This window comes from Ictidomys tridecemlineatus, chromosome 1, assembly GCF_052094955.1.
Source record: "Ictidomys tridecemlineatus isolate mIctTri1 chromosome 1, mIctTri1.hap1, whole genome shotgun sequence".
NCBI classification, from domain to species: domain Eukaryota; kingdom Metazoa; phylum Chordata; class Mammalia; order Rodentia; family Sciuridae; genus Ictidomys; species Ictidomys tridecemlineatus.
The window spans coordinates 243,105,204-243,125,986 of NC_135477.1; the positions used below are offsets into that span (position 1 = coordinate 243,105,204).

Genomic DNA, 20,783 nt, shown 5'->3' on the forward strand with positions numbered 1-20,783 from the left:
ATAGGAACATTCACACTGTTGAAGGAGATGTAAAATATACGGCCACCCTAGAACCCAGTTTGACAGTTTCTTAAAGTGAACCATATATTTACCCAAGTGACCTAGCAATCTCATGCCTGTGTGCTTACTTCAGAGAGATTAAAACATATGTCCATACAAAAAACTTGTGTACTAAATTTTATAGCAGCAATATTTACAATCAACAAAAAGACCCAATATCCTTCAACAGATAAATTTGCAAAACAAATATAGTAGACACATAAATCAAATGTTCTTCAGCAATAAAAATTAATAAACTATCTGTCCATGAAACAACTAGGATAAATCTTAAAGACATTAGGATACTAAAAGAAGTCAGTCTCCAAAGTTTTCATACTTTTATGGTTTAGGTTTTTTTTATGACATTACTGGAAAGACAAAACTACACTGATGAAGAACAGACTTGTGGCTACCACGGACCCAAGGGTTGAAAGAAGCCAAGCATAGTGGGGTAGCATCTGGGTATTTTTAGGGTGATGCAACTCTTCTATGTTTTGATGCTGGCAGTGTTTTCACAAATCTATGCTTTCATGAAAAGGTGTAAAACTGATCCAAAAAGTCAGAGATCTGTTGTTTTATTTTCAAAAATAAAATAAGTATTAGAATAAATCCAGATCCAGGTCTGCTAAAAAAACTACCACCAAAACAGGTTTACATGCCCCATCTCTAACACCTTTTTGTCTCTCGAACTTTATTAAAAAGGTCTTCCCCTAATTATGTATGTTTAAAGTATTTATTGATCAGGAACAAAACAAAATTAGAGATTTTATACCTGCTCTAAATTATTTAATGAATATTTAATGAATAATCTAGTTCTAAAAATTCTAATTAGGATTCAGAGTAGTTACCAATTTTCCTCTTCCAATTTTTGCCCTCTTCATGTTTCAATATTGCTTTCCAAACATAACAAGAAAACAAGTTTCTATTCTAACTTTTTCACTAACACAGAGTATAGGGAAGAAAATACATCAAAAGCAATAGAAGAGAGAGACAGAGGTATTACATTTTTAAAAATTAAATTGTATATGTTCCTTGAAGTATGAGCACTATAATTTATGACTTCAATATATCTTAATAAATATAGAAGAATACGTTAGCCAAAAGGTAGAAAAAAGTGAGTGAAATGAAGTTGCTGTGTACAGGAACACATAGCAGAGTGGATAAATTCCTCAGCATTTGACATTTGAGACTGGATAATTCCTTGGTTGCGGGTGGGGGAGGTAGAGGTTGCTGCTCTGTGCACTGCAGGGTGTTGAGCAGGATCACTGGCCTCTATCCAGTAAGTGCTAATAGCATTCCATCCACACTTGTGACAGCTGAAAAAAAAATCTTCATATAACACCAAATGTTCCCTCTGTGGACAAAAATCATCCCAGATTGAAAATCACTGGGTTACAGCAAGGAATTTGTAAGTTGAAGGTTAAGGTCCATTCTAACTTTACCAATTACTATCTGAGTACCTCTCTGACTGTTCATCTCACATGACAGTAAAATAAGCAGACACTATAGGATTTCTATAAAATTAAAATGAGTTGGTATATAAAAATGAATTATATGTGGTATTATTATTATTATTAGTGAATGACATGAAAATAAAATAGGGATTGTAATTTTGATATAGAAAGAGAGGGTTTCCTAAGAAAGAAGATAAATAAAATGTAGTACAGTTTATAACTGGGGGTAATTGGGCTCCTAGTCATTTGGCAATGTTCCAAGACACTTTTAGTTGTCACAATTGGGGAGGAGGTACTATGTCCTCTAGTGGATAGGGGATGGGATGCTGCTAAATATCCTTCAGTGGACAGCCACCCACAACATAGAATTATCCAGCCCCAAATGTCCATACTGCTGAGGTCAAAAACTAATCTAAAGCAATGCCTTTTTAAGACATTGGGAAGAGCATTTTTCTTAAAGTGACCATATCAGGCAAGGTCTTGGCAAGAAACAAAAGACTCATTTAGCTTCAAACTTAGAACTAATGAAGATTTTTTTTTTTTTAGATTTATAAACAACTGATGGAGACCAGCAAGTACATCGAGGCACCTGAACCTTCCATTAGCAGACAGCTATTCTTTCCCACAGCATGAAGAATCAAGGGGGTAGAAGCCACATTTCCAAGGTCTAGTAATAGCTGGAACTAGGAAAAGGAGCACTATTGGACAGGAATTTGGTCACAGATATAACTGTGTGCTGAGTCAGCAAAGGAGCAGGAGAAGAAATACCCAAATTCTGTCCTCTAGCCTTATATCGCTCAATGAGCTCAATGGGAAGCCAGAGAGCAAGATGCACAGAGGTTATGTCTCATATAACTCAGAGAAGGATATAGATGTGCTGAGACTATCTGCAGTGAATGTGCAGGAATGGAGGTTTGGAGAAGGAACAGCAAAAAGAATAACACACCGTGTGGCCTTTATTATTTTTCTCTTTAGCTTGCTCCTAAAGAGCTGGACACGGTGGCACACACCTGTAATCCCACTGGCTTGGGAGGCTGAGAAAGGAGGATTGAGAGTTCAAAGCCAGCCTTAGCAAAAGCGAGGAGCTAAGCAACTCAGTGAGCCCCTGTCTCTAAATAAAATACAAAGTAGGGCTGGGGATGTGGCTCAGTGGTTGAGTCCTCTTGAATTCAATAATTCAATTATTAATACTATTACTACTAATAATAATAATGTACAGCAAAAGAAACAAGAATCTATAGCACCAACATTTGAGTGAGGAGTAAAATACCATCCCCATGATTAATTACTAAGAATCTTCCAGGTTCTTATTGATTCTAAACAGAATCCAAACAATGGTTCAAGTCCTATATTTCACAAAGAACTCTTGTTTATGGGCAGTTTAATTCTCCAACACTGGTAAGAATCAAGAATGTGGTGAATATGGGTCTATCCATAAGTGTGTAGCATGGGAAGAGATCTGGGTTGTAGCCAAGAAGTCTGTGATGAAACCCAGTTCCATTCTCAATGAACCAAAGGCCCTGGGGAATCCACAGGTTTTCCATTTCCAAAATGAAACACCTGGAGAGAACTAAAAGCAGAGCTGAATTACACTGGAGAGATCCTCCTATTCCATGTGAACAACCCTGGGCCCAGAAGGATGCAGAGAAATCATTGTTGCTTCTGCTGGGGCTTTCCTAGCAACAATGGAAGAGCCAATCAGACCAAAGCAAAAGGCTTGCTAGCTGTTCAGATTCCCAGAGGGACAAAATGATGAATTTTACAATGTGATCAGCCAAATTACCAAGACTTCATTTTTCCATTCGGATAAATATTTGTTAAATGCTAACTACATGCCAGGGATTCTGCCAAGGAGTTCAGCACCCAAAAATATAATAGAGGAATAATTTTTCTTGAGGACTTTCCCAGCCAGGTGAAAGGAGTCTTTGTTGTATTTCTATATGCAATCAAGGATATTTATGGGTTTTTTTTATGTGCTTAATCAATTTTACAGGCTTTACTATTGAAAAGCTGCCATCCAATGATAATATGCCCAGATTCCCTCAAAATTAGTTATGTCGGAGGCTTATTTTCCCCTTGGGATTATGAGCGTGGGGCCGCAAGGTTCTAAATTGTCAGGGTGTTCAGATGTTCTCTGTGTCTCCTCTAGGCTACCTCCACACTACATTTCCTCAGAAGATACTTTCAAAGTTCTCCATGTGTGAGTAGAACCCATCTTGTGTCACTCCAGCCTCTCTGTAGAGGATCCTGACTGCACTTCCCTTCTCTCTTATACTCTTGAGTTCTTTAACCTGGCAACTCCCTGTATTTTATATAATCTTCTCATCTTCTAGGTTATGTGTATGCTCTTTTGTAATTTCTTAAAAATCTTCCGCAAACTCATGCCTCTTTCAGTAGAGGGCTATTAAACTACAAAATGAAGTGTTTCTCAGCTTCCGGGTTTTCTGTTGTGGTATCCTCTCTTTGATTTTTTTCTTTTTTTAACTGCAAATCTCATGTGATCTTTACAAGCTCTCACGCCTGCAGTACTGCCCTGGCCTAGCCTCTGCAAACTTCAGGTACTTCTCCAAGTGAGCTGCCTGATCAGAAGTAAGGGACACAAGCTATGAAATGGGCTCCAAACGGGCCAGCCTTCTTGAATCTTAGACAAGCTTTCCTAGGTTGTTCTCCTCAGTCATTTTCTGTGCAATGTTGTTAAATATCCACCACCTCACTGGTCCTTTCATCTCTGAATTACCCAGGGATGTAGCAAGAAATTTAGAGCACTCAGGGAAAAAAAAATGTTTGGCACACTTTATGCTTGTTAAATTGCAGAACAAAAATTTCTAGTCTCCTTGCCACTCTCAAGGTGCTTGTAAGAGTTCTGTTCATAACTGTAGAGTGTGAGAAAAACAAAATAATCAGCAGGATGTTTCCATTCCTCTGGTTGCTAGGACCCAGCTTCTAAAGAGAAATTGGAATGATATCTCATTCGCCTCATTTTTTCGAGTAGTTCTCCTCAATTACCAACACATGAGCACTATGCAGAAGATCTCAGAAAGTCTTGGTCAGAAGCAAAGTTTTAATAAACAGGATTTATAAAGAACAATAAGTTATTCATTTATATTAGTTATCCATTGTTGCCTTTAAAAAAATGACCCCAAAACTTAGTGTCATAAACAATAAACCTTTACTGTCTCACATAGCTTCTGTGAGTTGGGAATTAGAGATTAGTTTTGGAAAACGGATCTGGCAAGGGGTCTCTCTTTAGATTGTGGTCAGGATGTCAGTCAGGACTGCAGTCAACTGCATGTCTGGGGCTGGGGTGAGGGGCTCAACCTCATGGCTGACCAGCTGATGCTGTTTGTTGGCAGGGGGCCCTTGTTCCTCACCAAGTGAAACTTTACAGAGAGTTGCTTGTCCATCATCATAACATGGCAGCCTGCTCCCCCAACAGTGATGCCCTGGCAAAGAAAGTACTACAATACCCATAGTGCTCTGGCCTCACAAGGAAGCCTCACAGTTCATATCCGTGAGCACTAGGTTGTGGGGGGAGTTCGCTGGAGTCCATCATGGGGCCATCTTGGAGGGAATCCTGTAACCTCATTAGACATGCGTCATGTGCAATATAATTCAGTATTTTAAGTAGAATACATAAAAAAATCAATAATAAACATCTTTGTAGTGAAAAATCATGCAGATGTATCTAAGTAGACTTTTAAAAATTTGAATTTTTATCACAACCTTCCAAGGATTTGTAAGAACCAACCAAAGTTTAATTAAATTTCATCGGTTTTTGTAATTTCCTTGTGCACACATGATGATAAATGAATGTCTAAATACTCATGCTTCAGTTATATAACCTTGAAATTCTAGCATGTGCTTGTTATTTAGTCTTGACTTTATGTCTTTAACATCCATTTTCCTCTTTCAGAAAGCATTTTAAAATCAATATAGATTGCTATGCTAAGAAGCAACTTAAACGGCAGCTGTGATTCTGTCAATATTTCTTTTTTAATTTGCTGAAATTAGTTTGTTCACATGACACAACACACTGAGCAACGTGCATTTCCAATCACAGATCTGTGTACGTGTCATCAAATTTCAGTCTATGCAGTGTGCAGTACTTCTAGCAATTACGTGGAGGTTATATTTTACCCAAACCTTGCATTCGTTTTCTTCTTAGAATGGTGTTCTAGTTGAATATGGGATTTTAATGGCCTTAATGTTTCAGGCATAATTGGTTTGCAAAGGGCCTTTTCCATTTGCCAGTAGAATCACACACTAAGCACAACAGGCTTTCAGCATATGTGGTTCAGGTGCAGCTTTTGGGAGGAATGAACTAAGTGGGGAAAGATAGTCCTGTACCTTCTAGTTGCAGAGCCAGATGCTAGTTGAGATTCAACCTCTTTAATTCAGTGTCATCCTGACATTTTGTTGCCAGGTTGGCAGGTCGACTCCTTGGTTTCCCAGATATCCTTGATGACTTGATGTCTTTAGAACCTAAGCTTCCTCTGTTTCCATGCACTGCTTTTGCAAGGTATTTATTTGGTATCTTTGAAGGAATCCATCCACAATAGAACAATCAGATGCCCTTAGGTGGGGGGGTCAAAACTATTTTCAGCTATCACCTAAAAGATTATTACCTTATTTTTGCAAAGCAACTTTTTGATCTCTGTCTCTTAAGAGCTTTGGCTGTACAGCATAGAAGGTACAAGGTCATAGGAAACAGAATGGATAGCTCTAATTTTCAAATTCCAATGAAGCAGTACTTGCCATCTGAAGGGCTTCCTTTCTCTGTCATAAACTGGCACCCTGACATAACACCAGCACTGAAGAAGCAACCCTTAGTTGACATTATGGTGAGAAGCCAAGTCAAAGCTTGTAAGTATGAAGCAAGGCCTTTGACAATCACCAGGAAGAGGTTGTTGATCTTGGTGCAAATCTAAAAGCTTAGTGCAGGCCTTCCAGCAAAATGTATCATAACTTATAAAAACTTAGAGGCATGTGAAGTGAAATCATTGTGTCCATTCACTAGGACACAATATAAACGAAGCAAAGTTTGTTTTCCCAAGTTCATTTTATGCTGCTATTACTGAATACCACAGTCTGGATAATTTATAAAGAATAATGGTTCTCATATCTCTGAGCATGGTGCTGGCATCTGCCCAAATCTAATGAGGGCTTTCTTGCTGCATCATAACTCATGAGGGCATCACATAGAGAGACACAGCAAGCTTGCTAGAGAGTTCCCTTTTATAACAAAGCTGCTCCTGCTGTAATAACCCCTTAATCCACGAACAGAGCCAGTCACCCTTACAAAGTTCCCATCTCTCAATACTGCTGCGTTGGGGACCTAGTTTCCAACATATGAATTTGGAAGACACATTCAAACTATAGCATAAGGAAAATACCTAATGAATTTATATGCATGTATTTAATTGCAGTAGCTTAAAGATTTTCATGAAAGCCCAAACACTGGACAGTTTTTCTTGGAGAAAAAAAATATTAAAAGTTACAACTCAGTAAGATTATAATTACTATTCCTAAACAAATAATATTTTTGGTTAGAAAATTTGAACATTTAATAAAGAAAAATAGAGGGAGAGAGTAAACAAGAGTAAGCAAGCCAATCACTAGCAAAAATACCCTGAAAAATGCTTAAAGTCTAGGAAATCTAGAGGCTTTGATCAAAATTTGTTAAATTATAATAAGAAAAACAGTACATGATACATCATATTTCATGTTCATCCTGATTTAAGTCCTGCAGGGAGGCAAGTTAGATTTTTTTTTTGTAAAATTAAATCTACTTAGCTAGATTTCATTTTTTAAAATACAGAATTAATAGGAAATGATGTGCTTTTGTAATTGAAAACACTGGGCAAATGTAGTACTACAATTTAGTAAAGTAATACAAAACCACATAGGAATAAAAGGATTAGCCTATTCCTATCAGGGCTTTTTCCTAAGTGTTTTGCAATCAAATAAAATCTGTTCCTCTGAAGGCTTAATTACATGTAATCTCAAGAGTATAGCAAAAACTAACATAAGTAAGAGGACGATGGTGGTAGAAGACACCAGACTGATTAATTAAAATGTAGAGATGATGGAATAGGTTTTAAGATATGCTGTGTGGTAGGAGATAACTTGTGTTATACACAGTAGACCAGGAGTCACAAGATATACAATTTTGTGCTGGTTTCAGTGTGCATGAGCTTGTGACCTTGGTCAAGTCACATCTTTTCAGACAAATTTTTGTTGTAATACAAAAATAGCTCTTTGGTTCATTTCATCGGGATGATGAGATGTTCAAATGACATAATTACATGGAAGTATTATGTAAACCCTTAAATGCCTGACAAATGTAGCATATTATTACTATATTCAAGTATACACAATAGCAATCTAAGCTAATAAAAAGTGGCCTAGTACTGATCTTCAGGGAATTTACTTTAATGAATACTTGACTGTGATTTAAACTAACAATCAACTATGTGTATATAATTACTGCTTCTTGAATGTTCTGAAGTTTGTTTCTCTCAAGTCCCACTACCTTTATGGTCTTTTCTTCACTACTCATGGATATGACAATCTCTCTTTGCAAAATTGCAAAGGAAAATGTAAATATACTACCTACCTCTGAAGTTGTTCCAATTCATTTATGAAGTGAGTGGCTAATATGTTGCCCTAAATCTGTAGGAAGAGAGTATGACTGGTATGATCAGGTGAGATCATGGTTGGATCTTCACTGCATGGGAGTAGCTGAGGGGAAATACACTAGATCAGGAAGAATTTGGAAATCAAAAGACAGGTAGAACAAAAAGCCAGTAAGAACAGAAGACGGATGTTTTCTTTCCTCTTATGAATTGATTTCTTTGTATTTTTTCTTATAACAAAAGCAGTGATATTCTGTATGAAATAGGAGTAACAAAAAAAAACCACAAATAATTAGGAGAAATAATTCATTTAAATCTTACTATAACTGTGTTGTGTTCCAGTTCATACTTTATAGATCAACAAATATGTGAAAAATTCAGTATTGAAAGGGTAAATACTCGTCACTGGATTGGATTATGTACCCCCTACGAATGCATATGTGTTTGGAGATGGGACTTTGTGGAGGTAATTAAGTTTATATGAGGTCATGAGGATGGACTCCTTATGATGGGATTAATGATGGCCCTAATAAGAAATATCAGAGTGCACGTGTTCTCTCTGTCTCTGTCTCTGTCTCTTTGGGTTTAAGTTCTCATACAAAGAAGATGTCATGTAAGCACAAAGCAAGAAGGAAGCTAACTACAAAACAGAAAGAGAGACTTCACTAGATTTGATCACGCTGATTTCCAGTCTCCTGAACAATGAGAAAATGAGAGTATTTAGGGGTTTAAATTGACCAATACATCCAAGCAGCTAGTAAGTTTGAGTGAAAACTCAGGCTTACACTTTTACCCAAGAGATTAAATATAAATAACATGATCTACTCCCCAAAGTTAAGGTAAATAATAAGAATAGCAGCTTAAAAACTGTTCTAAATATATTAACTCATTTAATCTTTCCTATAGAATAGTATGATTATACTATTTTAAAGTTACAAAATTGATTCTTTATTCCTTAGCACACTAATTTAAACATATATTATAAACATATAACAATAACCTCAAAATAAAGCATAAGGAATGATTAACAGTCAAGTTGAGATACTCTTTAAGCAATGACAGCTTGGTTCCACATATGTAGCCTTATACACAACTCTAAGTGAATTTTTTGTTGTTGTTGTTTTAACTTGTTTTGTTTTGCTCATGGTTAATTCTTAAGCTGAAAATGGCCCTGAACAAAATTGTAATCTTGAGCTCCTGATTCTCATGGTGAAAAATTATCATGGCCTTGAGATAGAAGAACTTGAATAATGCATGGTAGGCATATACACACGGGGCACATACACAGACTGACTGGCTCTAAGAAAGGTTTGTCTTTTTGGAAACCTAAACTCAAAGTGATTTCTGCTTAGTTTTATTTTGTTTCATTTTGTTTGGTACCAGGAATTGAACTCAGGGGCACTCGACCAGTGAACCAGATTCCCAGCCCTATTTCGTATTTTATTTAGAGACAGGGTCTCACTGAATTGCTTAGTGTCTCACTTTTGCTGAGGCTGACTTTGAATTTTCAATTCTCCTGCCTCAGCCTCCCAAGTCGCTGATTTTTTTTTTAATTGTACCAGGGATTGAACCCAGAAACTTTACCACTGAGCCATATCCCCAGCCTTTTATTTTTTTAACATTTTATTTACAGATAGAGTCTCAAGTAGTTGCTTAGGGCCTTGCTAAGTTGCTGAGGCTGGCTTTGAATTTGTGATCCTTCTGCCTCCGCCTCTGAAGCTGCTGGGTACTACCGGTATGTACTACTGTGCCTGGCTCTAAGCTTGAAGTTTTGCAAAACAATACATCATGAGACCCTTACTGGGTATTCTGAACACATAGTTCCATCATACATCATTAACGATCTATCTGGAGAACAAATTATCTTAGTTAAGTCAAGATCTTGTCACAGTGGAAAATTGCTAGGGGAGAATATACATACTTATTCATCAACTTGGAAGGAGCATAAAGGGGCTAGAAAAGTATAATTAGTGGTAATTGAAAAAATAATGAGAGAATGAGTAAAAGAACTATTCTTATGAAATTACAATAGCTTTTTCTTTTGAGAGAGGAGAGAGAGAGAGAGAGAGAGTTTTTAACATTTATTTTTCAGTTCTCAGCAGACACAACATCTTTGTTGGTATGTGGTGCTGAGGATCGAACCCAGGTCGCACGCATGCCAGGCGAGCGCGCTACCGCTTGAGCCACATCCCCAGCCCCTACAATAGCTTTGAAAACTAACATTATGAGGAATCCTTTCAAACTGAATAAATCAAAGATTTATTTAATAAAATGTATTTCTCCCTTGAAGATTTTTTACTTTCCCATAAATCTTGTGCATTATTTAATCATTTAAAATTTTCTATATCTTAAAATCTCCACTTCTCTTTTATCATCAAAATTCTTTGTTTCAGAAAAGGAGTCATTTAGATTTTGAAAGAATATAATCTCTTATTAGGCCATCAATCCTGTGAAAAGTATTTCTATTGTTTTTAAGGAAAGGGTAAGAGTTAATACTTGTATAAAGTTTGAATCTGATCCATCTTTTCACAGTGTGGTACTATATGCATTAATCAAACAGCTGCAGTACCTAGGAGTCAATTTTTCATTCAATAGATCAATGTATATGTGGATTTTTCATATCCGTAACATTGATTCAATAAATGCATGTGTTCTTATATTGTAACAAGATCTGGTTAATCATAGAATAAAATATTAATGCAATAATATTTACTATGTTTGTAGAGTGTAGTCCTGTAATAGATACAATAAAGAACATCTTTTTACCCAATCTTAGTTCTAAAATAGTTGAGAATCAGCGCACAGAGACCCAAATAACTCTTCTTTGGTAAAAAGAGAATTTTTTGGAAAATCTATAATACATCTGCCGGCATGTGGCATTCCCCATGCTGAATCTCAAGATTTGGCGTACTTATTGGTCAGCGTGGAACTGGAAAGACTTCCCTACCTACAAAGATGGACAGATCTCTGGAGAAGCAGAGCAGAGACTGACTCTTTGCAGGCAGAGAGCACTTAAGACGAAAGCAAAGGAAGGGACTCAGTGACCCATTCCTTCAGTTTCCTTCAAGTTCTATCATCAATTATGTCTGAAAGACACAGACTGTCTAGGAACAGTAAGCTACATGATGTTCCTCCTCATAAAAAGAAGCACCAGAAGTTCGAAAGGAGCCTTTTCTTGCTCACAATACCCACTACATATTTTTTTTAAAATGTCACACCACCAGGGAGGCTTGCATCAACTCAAAGAGTTCGTCTCTTCCAATTTCCCACTTTCTATGCCATCCAAAAAATGGTCGTCTTAGCAGAACTCCAAGAACAAATATTTCGTGATTCTGAAGGTGTAATAATAATAAAAACATCAGACCACCTCATATCCATAAGGATGGCTTTAGTAGCAAACTTACAGAAAATAAGAAATGTTGGAGACGATGTGGAGAAATTGGACCCATGTGCATTGGGGGGAAGGCAATGGAGCAGCCACTGTGGAAAACTTTGGCAAATACTCAAAAAGTCAAACAGAATTACCATATGATGGTTGGTAATTCTGTTCCTAGTTAGACGTGATGGTTAATTCTGTGTGTCAACTTATCTATAAAAGTATGCAGTAATTTGGTCAAACACCAGTGAAGGTGGTACTGTCAAAGTATGTTTTAGATGTCATTAACATTTAAATCAGTACACTATGGGGAATGCAGATGATCTTCCTCACTGTTGATGGTCAAACCCCATCCAATCAATAAAAGACCTTAAGATCAAAGATGGAAAATTCCCAAAGACTGAAGAAGAATTCTCAGTGAAATGAAAGAAGCCAGGCATAGAATGTATATATTTCATTTATATGAAATGTGAAAAATAGGTAAATTCATAGATTTAGAAAGTAGATTGCTGTTTCCTAAGGGTTATGGATGGTAGAAATGGAAAGTGACTACTTGATAAGTACCTCTTGGGTGATGAAAATATTTTGGAACTTGATAAATGGTGGTTGCACAACATTGTGAATGTAATAAATGTCACCAATTTGCATATTGTAAAATGATTAACTTTTCCAACAAATCTCCATATTGCTTTCCATATTGGCTACACCAATTTGCAGTCCCACTAGCAGTGTATGAGTGTGCCTTTTCCCCCACATCCTCACCAACTCTTATTGTTGTTTGTCTTCATAATAGCTGTTATTCTTACTGCAGTGAGATGGTATCTTAGAGTAGTTTTGATTTGTATTTCTCTAATTGCTAGAGATGATGAGTATTTTTTCATATGTTTATTGATTGGTTGAATATTCTCTTCTGAGAAGTATCTGCTCAGGTCCTTGGCCCATTTATTGATGAGGTTATTTGGGGTTTTTTTTGGTTTTTTTTTTGGGGGGGGGTTGGTGCTTAGCTTTTGGAGTTCTTTATATACCCTAAAGATTAGTGCTCTGTCTGATATGTGAGGAGTAAAAACTTACTCCCAAGATGTAGGCTCTCTATTTACCTCACAGATTGTTTCTTTTGCTGAGAAGAAACTTTTTAGTTTGAGTCCATCCCATTTATTGATTCTTGGTTTTAATTCTTGTGCCACAGGACTCTTATTAAGGAAGTTGTGGCCTAATCCCACATGATGGAGATTAAGGCCTACTTTTACTTCTATTAGATGCAGGGTCTCTGGTTTTATTCGTAGGTCCTTGATCCACTTTGAGTTGACTTTTGTGCATGGTGAGAGATAAGGGTTTAATATCATTTTGTTGCATATAAATTTCCAGTTTTCCCAGCTCCATTTGTTGAAGAGGCTATCTTTTCTCCAATGTAGGTTTTTGGCAACTTTGTCTAATATAAGATAATTGTAATTTTGTGGGCTAGTCTCTGTGTCCTCTATTCTGTATCATTGGTCTACCAGTCTGTTTTGGTGCCAATATGATGCTGGTTTTGGTACTATTGCTCTATGGTTTAGTTTAAGATCTGGTATAGTGATGCCACCTGCTTCACTCTTCCTGCTAAAGATTGCTTTAAATATTCTGGGTCTCTTATTTTTCCAGATGAATTTCATGATTGCTTTTTCTATTTCTATGAGGAATGCCTTTGGGATTTTGATTGGAATTGCATTAAATCTGTATAGTGCTTTTGGAAGTATGGTCATTTTAATAATATTAATTCTGCCCATCCAACCCAGCTATCCTTCTCCTTGGTCTATACTCAAAGGACTTAAAAACAACATACTACAGGGACACAGCCACATCAATGTTTATAGCAACACAATTCATAATAGCTAAACAGTGGAACCAACTTAGATACCCTTCAGTAGATGAATGGATTAAAAAAATGTGGCATAAATACACAATGGAATATTACTCAGCAATAAAAGAGAATAAAATCATGACATTTGCAGGTAAATGGATGCAGTTGGAAAATATAATGCTAAGTGAAGTGAGCCAATTCCTAAAAAATAAGTGACAAATGTTTTCTCTGATATAAGGTGACTGACTCATAGTGGGGTAGGCAGAGGGAGTATTGGAGGAATAGATGAACTCTAGATAGGGCAGAGGGGTGGGAGGGGAAGGGAGGGGGCAGGGGGTTAGCAATGATGGTGGAATGTAATGGACACCATTATCCAAATTACATGTATGAAGACATGAATTGGTGTAAACATACTTTATATACAGAGATATGAAAAATTGTGTTCTATATGTGTAATAAGAACTGTGATGCATTCCACTGTCATGAATTTAAAAATAAAAGCAATTACAAAAATAAATAAAATGATTAACTTTATTTTATATGGATTTTAGCTCAACATTTAAAAATGCAGTAGGATTTGGTAATCAATTAGAAATAGAATACTAAAGACAGGGTGAAGTGAAAGGTGAAACTAAGGAAGGTGTCCAGGAGAGTGTGTGGGTGTCAGCAGATACAAACTCAGTGACCAAGAGGAAAATGCAATCTGGTACAAGTTGAAATTGTTGCAAAGTACATTTAAATGGAAAGAGGCTGAAGGTATTTAGAATAGTGAATGCAGATGAGTTGCATATTAGAGCAGAAATTACAACCAGGAGGAGATAGAACCCATTTTTACCCTTGGATTACCTCATTGATCCTCTAAGATGCTTCAAAAGTGGCATCTCAGACTGCCATGATTTTTGTTTGAAATTACTGCTACTATTGACTTTATAACAAAAAAATGTTAATTGAAAATCATTTAAAACAGTAATAGTGCAATATATATGTAAAATAGTATGTTGTATTATATTAATTATATTAATTTATTACGTAATATTAAACTAATACTACATGAAATTAATTACTATAATACATACGTATATCTCATTTGTACAATAGTGGCCCTAACATTACACTTGAGATACACCAATGTTTTCAGGGTGGTGTCCAGATGCAATGTTTCACTTGGATTGTCAGAGGTGGCTAGAGAACCTTGAGGGTCAAAGCAGTACATTGCCCAAGGTCGCACTGATAGTAAGTGGCAGCCTGGCCTCCTCTTGTTCCAGCCTTCATGCTCTGCATTCCTATTTCTTGATTAAAATTCTTGTGTACTTAATTCAAGTGTTTTCATTTGCCCTTGACCCAGTATCAAATTCTGAAATACCAAACATTCAGATTTGTTTTTATAGCATAGTAAAATCTTAATATTTTGTTTGAATCATACAGCCGCTTTGCACAAATTGAAGTTTTAATTAAGTTAAATGCCTGCTTCAGAGTTTATGAGATATGGTAGATAAATCTCTAGTTGTGGAGACATAACCTTGACTAATAGGAAACATTTTCACATTTTTATTGCTTAATAACTCTTTTCCATCTGAAACTAAAATAGGAGATTTTAAATTTTCTTTTTTTATTCTTCTTCATGTGTGTGTTTGAATGTTTGCTGTGAAGGACTCAGGCTCCTGCATGTTAGACAAGTGCTCTAACACTAAGCTACATCCCAACCTCAGATCAGGAGCTTTTAATCTGCTCTAATTGTAACTTTTACCTAAAGCTCAGTCTCAGGCAAGATCATCATTTCATCCTTGTTATCAGCTGCCCCAAGTCAATATGAAAGGGCTGCTAATAATTTATAGAGTCTTTTCTGACTCCTGACCCTGGCATTTCATAATCTATCATTTATTTCACTTTGGTAGGCCTACTCAATAACTAACTCTAAGCAAGTGTGACTTATTTTTAGATTTTTTTTCCTCTGCCAAAACAATCAAGTTTTGCATTCCATATGGAAAGTCCCTATGTGTTTGCCTAAAAACAATAACCACAGAAAAAATACTCAAAACCTTTATCCCAAGGGTTTCTTGAATACTTCAAAGAGAGTTTGGGTTCAGTCAAAGCTCTTCATGTGTTGTATCACAACATATATTTTCCTATTAATTTTTAAGCACATATACCATTAGCAGGATTATTAATCCATGTGGTTTTCATTTATTTGTTTTTAACACATTTTATTATATAATCCCTTTCAAGGTAAATAGCTCTTTCAATGTGCAAAAGCTGCTTTACAAATTTATTTTAGAAAAAGAAGTAAAGATTTTGCAAGAATAATTAATGATTTAACTTAATTTATTCCAACTTTTACACAGGCCCCCAATGGGTTTAAATATTATGGGAGATAATACTTGCCAAAATCACTTTTCTCTTTTTCTTAACACATCCAATCATTCAATTTTTAGAGGTCGCACATACCATTTCCATGCCAGATCCCAGAGGCTTTCTTATAATTGATGGGAGGCCTCCTTTTGTATCCTACTACAATAATGGGACACATTAAAAGAAAAATTAAAAAAAAAACTTGTCTTAAAATATATTTGTATAAATGTATTCATATCTATAAATATGTAAATATTTGCATGTATTTATACACACATATATTTTAAGGCATAGTCATTTTGAACTACACTAAAAAAAAAAAAACAACTGTACAGATCCAAATAAATCAATAGGGAGTGGTTTATATAAAGTTTACTTCATAAAACAGAGTTCAGGATTATGAAAATTTAATATGAGTATTACTAAATTAATAATTTAGTTGGGTGGTCCAAAGGGACATGGCCAAGGACACCACAGGCTGAGTCATTGACAAACTTTTGTAAACAAAATTGGATGCAATACTGTTGGGATAGAATGGAAAAATGTGACATCAGTGGGCATTTTTTGTTGAAATGTCAAGGATATGTTGAGCAACAACAATGCGTGCACTTTGGTAAATTCACTCTCATAGCTCATGCAACTATGTGGGATTTTCTCTTTTACAGTGATTTTTTTTCCTCTAGTTTATTTCAGCAAATATTTACTGATATGCAGATACGTATTCAATGTTTGCTGGTGTCTAGTATTTTCTGTTTTAAACAAACATTGTGTTAGTCCCCAGAGACCTAAAGAATGCAAAAAGCACCGTTTGGGTTCTATTCTCATGAGGAAATATACAGTACAGTATCAAGTTTGATATATCCTCAAAAATACCAAGTATACCAGAATGTCAAATATCCTCAAAATATGAGTAGACCTGGTGTCTATTTGTTACAATCTCCAAGGGATATTTTGAAGGTAATGTGGTCCTCAAAGATTTCATGGTTCAGACATCAATTATCTATCAACTGAGCTGGACCCATCTTCTAATAGCCAAATCAGGTTCTGTGTCCTTTTCCTTGAGTTATAATTTACTTAAATTTAATATCGTACACTCTGCTTAGATAGTGTGGTTCCTTGTCCTAAGATTACCCTCATTTCTGAAACTCTGCCCCTTCCTAATGACTTCCTGTAATTTAGATATGAGAGAAACCAAGCCTCTATTGGGGCCTTCATTAGCATGTCACGAACTTCAGTAAGCATGAAATCAGCACAGGAGCCTGGCTATTCCATCTACCTTTAGAAAACTACTTCCTTAGGCTCATGGTAGAGTGTCAGAAATTTTAATAAATACCTTAGGAGCTTCTGATATGTGTATTCCAAAGACTATATTTTAGAAAACCTTGATGTCTGAAATTCTCCCTCCCAGTGTGACATATGTCATTGAGGGGCTAGATGAGACAGCTCTCGTTGGTTTTTCCTTATTGCAATAAAATGCTTTCATCTAATGGTGTGCAGCTTGACTGAACAGAATTTTAAAATCTTACTCTTCTTTAGAAAATTGACAATGAACTCCGATGCTGTCTCTTCCGTCCTTTGAAGTGAAATTAAGTGTTAAACTTTTGAATTACAATTCTCCTTTTGTCTTACCCAGGAACTTATCCTTCTAGGAGTGTTGCAGGCTGAAGCCAGGCTCTATTACCCTTTGGATAAAACCACAAACAGGAATGATGTTAAAGGTTTTCTTATTGAAATATCATTGTGAAAAGGAGAATGGAGAAACTCACTTTGGAGACTAACAAGTGCATGAACTAACATTTTTTTCTTGTTTGTATGGAAATTAGATCAGTGAAGAAAAGACTATAGTCCTTAGGTTAAAATACAAAAGGATAGAAACTCATGGAGAAATGAAAGTGTCAAATGCTTTCAATAATACTAAGTCAACAATGACACTGGTGATAGAGAGGCAAGGATCAATAAGAGGCTGCAAAGAGGCATCCTGAATGTGTACATATATTTTTCCAAAGATATAGTCGGTGTTGTCTGTGTGGTACTGGAACCTATGAGCTACTGCATTGGCCTTAGCATGGATGTGAAAGCTGAGACATAGATCTCCAGCCTCAACACAAGACCTAGCCAGACAAGCATTGCAGAGGGAACAGGTACATTTTATTCAAATTTGAATTTCATTTATCTTACATTATAATTTATTGAGTGTATGTTATTTAAATAAAGTTTAATAAACACTCCCAAGGGTTTGCTAATTATACCATGTGCTTGTCTAAATGCTTTACAAATGTGAACTCATATTACTCAATCATACCCTCTGAGATAGGTACAATTGTTATCCCCATTTTATGGATGAGGAAACCAAGGAGAAGAAAGATTAAATAACTCACCTGAGATCACATGGTCAGCGTGTGTCTGAAGGATGTTTGGAGTTGTATTTGAACACCTGGTTTGGAGGCACTGAACGGGTTTAACCCCCTCTCCATACAGTTGTCCACACACCTGGGAGAAATAAAGTCTGATGAGAACTGTGGGTTCCTCATCTCCCTCTTTTTCTTTTCTTGGTGCTTCTAGTTTTCATACTTAGCAACTCACTTTTTACTGTCCTTATGTAATCACCCTATTATAGAAGGGTGATTTTGCAAATAATTTGGATCATACATCTTCTATCCTCTTGTGAACAAAGAGTCTACGAGGACAAGGGTTTGTTTGTTCTGGGTCTCTCTGGGTGGCTTACTGTGCTGGGGACCATATGCCCTATTGCATCTCAGCCTGGAATCTCCAAATGGGCATCTCCTCTGCCGCAGGCACCATGAAGTCAATTACTGCAAAAATTTCTGATGCCACGGAGGCTTCTGGCATTCTCTACCCACCCAGAGCAGTTTCCTAAGTAAAGCTAAGAGACCAAGCACGGGGTACACTGCTCTGCGAGCCTGAGGCCCCCCTGGGCTGGCTAAGAAGCTGCATAAACCCTTGCTCCTCTCCATCCCTGCTCTCCTGGCCTGAAACACCGTACATCTTTCTTGCTGCCCACCATCTGCCAGTTCTAACCTACTCCTCAAATAGTAGTGAGAATAATCTTTTCTGAAACAAATTTGACTGTGTGAGTCCGTTGAATGTTCCCCTTTAGGTGGTTTGGCGTCACCTTCATCATGATTCTTTCAATTTTAAGAAGGAGAAGAATCAGTTGGAGACCTGGTTAGAGATCCAGGTCCCTGGTCCCACCTCAGATTTATGAAATCAGTGTCAGAGGGTTGGATCTGCAAGTCTACGTTTTAAAAATGTTCCCCAGGTGATTAAAATGCTCATACTTTAGGATAAATACTATGTATGGAGCAAAGTTCAACTTCCTTAACATGTTCTGGAAGGTAACTTGATAACTGAATGCCTCTTCAACCCCATCTTCTGGAAGCATCTGTCCTCCTTTGCAGCAAGAATGACAGTTTGTAGTTTCCATTACTTTCCAACTTCCTTTGTCTTTCTTGGGAGCTGCTGCATACTCTAGACAGGTTTTGCCCTGGAGAACTCTAAGCACTGCCATTCATAAGCAGTGTGATGGAAATCCCACCTTCCTTCACAATGCTTCCAGTACCTACAAGGCTCCTATGCCTACACTCTATCTGATTTGTAAGACACAGCTCTGGCATAAACTATGTTATGGGATCCAGGGATAGTTGTGCATACCTCTCCCATACATGTATAGCATTCAATTTCCATGTTCTTTTTATGCATCCATATCTTCTAGCAGATAGGGACACTTTGAGAAAAGAATCTTAATTATCCACTTACTCTCAGTGTCAAGCATAAGTTAGGCCCAAGAGAACATTCAACTAAGCTGCATAGAATCAACAAATAAAATTCAATGATCTAGCCATCTTCTATTTGTTCATTTATTTATTCATGCATTTAAAATTCTATGTTGCTTAGAAATCTGATTCCATACGTTCACACAAAGATGCAGCAACTTATAAACCTTCGGCAAAAATATTTTAACTAGATTTTAGTATATTTAGGATGCTTTAGCAATGAGTAAAAAAGCTGCTCAAATGGTCAGAAATAAAAACATATATTAGGCTTCAAACATAAGACAAAATCCTAAGGTAAGACCTATTTGGGTTCATCTCAACAGTTCCCCAGTGTCCTCAAGGTTGAAGTTCTTGGTCATTCATCAGTTGATTCCTCTGGTGTAGGGCTGACTTTCTCATGTCCCAAGAAGCCACAGCCTCCAACAAATGTTTCTTGGGCCAGATTGAGATAATGTGCTTATTCCAATGCTCCTGACTGTTAAACGAGATGAGAAACCCTTATAACTGAATAGGCCCTCTCTTAATCCAAGTCTAGTTGCCCAAGTCTCCCAGATGCATTTTTATTTTCACTGGAGAGGAAGGTTTAGATATTTGGGGACAAGCTCAAGGTGCACTTTCCATGCCTAATCAGGCCTACTGTGTTTTGGAAGTTTATAGCACTGATCATGGCAGCAACTACTCCAAGAGGCACTGTTCGGCCACTATGAGTGGGAACAGAGGGAGAGAGAAAGCCTCAGACATCACGCATCTTACCTCTTTACTCATCTTGTTTTCAAGTCATGGTAAATTAGTAGTTCGGCAAATCCACCTGCCAAACAATTCCAAGAATCAGAGCTCTGTCAGCAAGCCCGAATCAGAGTATTCTTGCTTCTGGCCTCGAGAGGATGCCTCTCAGCACAGGCAGTTAGCTGGGTGTGATGAGAACCGGCGTGGGCTGCCGAGCAGAGTGTGATGATAAGGAGGAAATAGTTCTCCTTAATAGTGGACCCAAGTGTCATTGTGGAGTCAATCACCACCTGCTGCAGATAATTTGCTCCCTTTTTAGTGACCATGAGAAGTTCCTGGAATTGGTGTGCAGCAAGGACAAAACCCACAGACAAATGAGTAAGCCCATCAGGAATTCAGCCATGAGAGGAAAGCCTGGGCCAGCCCTTGCACAGGATTTTCTGTCCTGTACATTTCTCCTCCCCTTTCTCTCTAAGGATGAAAGCAGGGCAAGATTCATTTTTAGGTGAGAAAATTTTTCTCTCACCTGCTGTGTGCAGCTTCCTCTTCTCTCCCTTCCATTTTCTGTCCATG

General features: G+C 37.0%; 1 long non-coding RNA gene across 5 annotated transcripts in view; it reads right to left on the minus strand.

Annotated features, from left to right (window-relative positions):
* Nucleotides 1–20,568, minus strand: part of LOC144365532 (uncharacterized) — a 93,737-nt gene extending 73,169 nt beyond the window's left edge. For 3 of the 5 annotated variants that reach the window (XR_013424068.1, XR_013424069.1, XR_013424066.1), the window contains exons 1-2: nucleotides 20,238–20,568; nucleotides 18,069–18,180 (exon numbers count right to left, since the gene is read on the minus strand). This is a non-coding gene — a long non-coding RNA (uncharacterized LOC144365532). The remainder of the gene's footprint in view (nucleotides 1–18,068; nucleotides 18,181–20,237) is intronic. The other 2 variants (XR_013424070.1, XR_013424072.1) reach the window with 2 other exon arrangements.
* Nucleotides 20,569–20,783: the final 215 nt, after the last annotated feature.